A 3,391-nucleotide genomic window follows, 5' to 3' on the forward strand; every position below is an offset into this window, starting at 1 on the left:
AGCGGACCTCTAGGTCTTTCCAGTAGGGTAGGTCCCAAAATATAGATTTCTTCTTCCACATGGGTGCGTGTCCCTCAGCGTCATTCGGAACAGCTAGTCCACCGGGACCCTTTCCAAATATTACGTAGTGTAAATCATTGACCATAGCAAGCACGTGATCACCGGTGCGCATGGCGGGCTTCTTCCGGTGATCTGCCTCGCCTTTGAAATGCTTGCCTTTCTTTCAACATTGATGGTTGGTCGGAAGAAATCGATGATGGCCCAGGTACACATTCTTCCTGCATTTGTCCAGGTATATACTTTCAGTGTCATCTAAACACTGCGTGCATGCGTGGTATCCTTTGTTTGTCTGTCCTGAAAGGTTACTGAGAGCGGGCCAATCGTTGATGGTCACGAACAGCAACGCCTTAAGGTTAAATTCCTCCTGTCTGTGCTCATCCCATGTACGTACACCGTTTTCATTCCACAGCTGTAAAAGTTCTTCAACTAATGGCCTTAGGTACACATCAATTTCGTTGCAGGGTTGCTTAGGGCCTTGGATGAGAACTGGCATCATAATGAACTTCCGCTTCATGCACATCCAAGGAGGAAGGTTATACATACATAGAGTCACGGGCCAGGTGCTTTGATTGCTGCTCTGCTCCCCGAAAGGATTAATGCCATCCGCGCTTAAAGCAAACCATACATTCCTTGGGTCCTTTGCAAACTCATCCCAGTACTTTCTCTCGATTTTTCTCCACTGCGACCCGTCAGCGGGTGCTCTCAACTTCCCATCTTTTTTTCTGTTCTCACTGTGCCATCGCATCAACTTGGCATGCTCTTCATTTTTGAACAGACGTTTCAACCGTGGTATTATAGGAGCATACCACATCACCTTCGCAGGAACCCTCTTCTTGAGGGGCTCGCCGTCAACATCACCAGGGTCATCTCGTCTGATCTTATACCACAATGCACCGCATACCGGGCATGCGTTCAGATCCTTGTATGCACCGCGGTAGAGGATGCAGTCCTTAGGGCATGCATGTATCTTCTCCACCTCCAATCCTAGAGGGCATACGACCTTCTTTCCTGCGTATGTACTGTCGGGCAATTCGTTATCCTTTGGAAGCTTCTTCTTCAATATTTTCAGTAGCTTCTCAAATCCTTTGTCAGCCACAGCATTCTCTGCCTTCCACTGCAGCAATTCCAGTACGGTACCGAGATTTGTGTTGCCATCTTCGCAATTGGGGTATAACCCTTTTTTGTGATCCTCTAACATGCGATCGAACTTCAGCTTCTCCTTTTGACTAATGCATTGCGTCCTTGCATCGACAATGACCCGGTGGAGATCATCATCATCGGGCACATCGTCTGGTTCCTCTTGATCTTCAGCAGCTTCACCCGCTGCAGCATCATTGGGCACATCGTCTGGTTCCTCTTGATCTTCACCAGCTCCCCCCGTTGCAGCATCACCGTATTCAGGGGGCACATAGTTGTCATTGTAGTCTTCTTCTTCGCCGTCTTCCATCATAAACCCTATTTCTCCGTGCCTCGTCCAAACATTATAGTGTGGCATGAAACCCCTGTAAAGCAGGTGGGAGTGAAGGATTTTCAGGTTAGAGTAAGACCTCGTATTCCCACATTCAGTGCATGGACAACACATAAAACCATTCTGCTTGTTTGCCTCAGCCGCATCGAGAAACTCATGCACGCCCTTAATGTACTCGCGGGTGTGTCTGTCACCGTACATCTATTGCCGGTTCATCTGCGTGCATTATATATAATTAAGTGTCCAAATTAATAGAAGTTCATCATCACATTAAAACCAAAGTGCATACATAGTTCTCATCTAACAACATATAGCTCTCCAGAGCATCTAATTAATTAAACCATACATTGAAACTATGTAAAACATTTCAATGCGAAAACAAATGCGATCATAATCGCAACCAAGGTAACAATTGATCGAACGTCATAATGATACCAAGCCTCGGTATGAATGGCATATTTTCTAATCTTTCTAATCTTCAAGTGCATTGCATCCATCTTGATCTTGTGATCATCGACGACATCCGCAACATGCAACTCCAATATCATCTTCTCCTCCTCAATTTTTTTTGTTTTTTCCTTCAACAAATTGTTTTCTTCTTCAACTAAATTTAACCTCTCGACAATAGGGTCGGTTGGCATTTCCGATTCACATACATCCTAGATAAATAAAATCTATGTCACGTTGGTCGGCATAATTTTCATAAACAATAAATGAACCAATAGTTATAAAGATAATATACATACCACATCCGAATCATAGACAGGACGAGGGCCGACGGGGGCGGATACCAAAACCATTGCACTACATAAGATGCAATAATAAATGTAATAAAATGATACAAGTATCTATCTAAACATACAAGTAAGAATATTTTTCCTTTCAGAAAGAAGATAAGAACAAGAGGCTCACCACGGTGGTGTCGGTGATGAGATCGGCGCGGGTGATCGACGGAGGTGAAGACAGGGACGGGGCGTGATGGACCGCTAAATCTAGACAAATCTCGAGGAAAATGGAGCTTGAAGGTCGAGCTTCGAGAGGAGAAAGCTTAAGTAGTGTGGCTCGGGCATTCCATCGAACACCTCATGTGCATAGGAGGTGAGGTAGAGCACCACAAAGCCCTCTCCCCCTCGGCCAGAGAAAAACAGAGCACTGGGGTGCTCTGCTCGCGAGCGAGGGGTATATATAGGCTCCTCATTGGTCCCGGTTGGTGACATGAGTCGGGACTAAAGGGGAGCCTTTGGTTCCGGTTCAAGCCACCAACCGGGACCAATGGTGGTGGGCCAGGAGCGAGGCCCATTGGTCCCGGTTCATCCCACCAACCGGGACCAAAAGGTCCAGATGAACCGGGACCAATGGCCCACGTGGCCCGGCCGGCCCCCTGGGCTCACGAACCGGGACCAATGCCTACATTGGTTCCGGTTCTGGACTGAACCGGGACTAATGGGCTGACCCGGCCTGGTCCAAAGCCCTGTTTTCTACTAGTGCAAGATCATAAAATATTGAAAGAGTAAGGATGTGAGGATTAGTTATTCATGTTCGGGGTCTGCATAGTCAAGTAGGGGTCAGGATGTTTAGGGCCCGTTTAAGGAGCCCGTCAGGGTCACATTTTTTTGACCGGTCAGTGATCAGGCTGTTCGCCTGAGCGTTTGAGGCGGATTTGAGACGCCGAGGTGGATTTGAGACGCCCGGCTGTAGATGCTCTAAGCATATGAGCATTAGTTGTCCTTGTACATGATCTGAGTAGTTCTGTTACAGTATTTTTGGTTGGTGAATGGCTAGTGCAGGCTACCAAATCATTGTTGCCCTCTTTATAAATTTGAGTGCTTCTTGATATCACATATCTGCCGAGCTCTACATATG

The sequence above is a fragment of the Triticum urartu genome, chromosome 2A (assembly GCF_056163025.1).
Source record: "Triticum urartu cultivar PI428250 chromosome 2A, HENAU_Tu73, whole genome shotgun sequence".
NCBI lineage: Eukaryota > Viridiplantae > Streptophyta > Magnoliopsida > Poales > Poaceae > Triticum > Triticum urartu.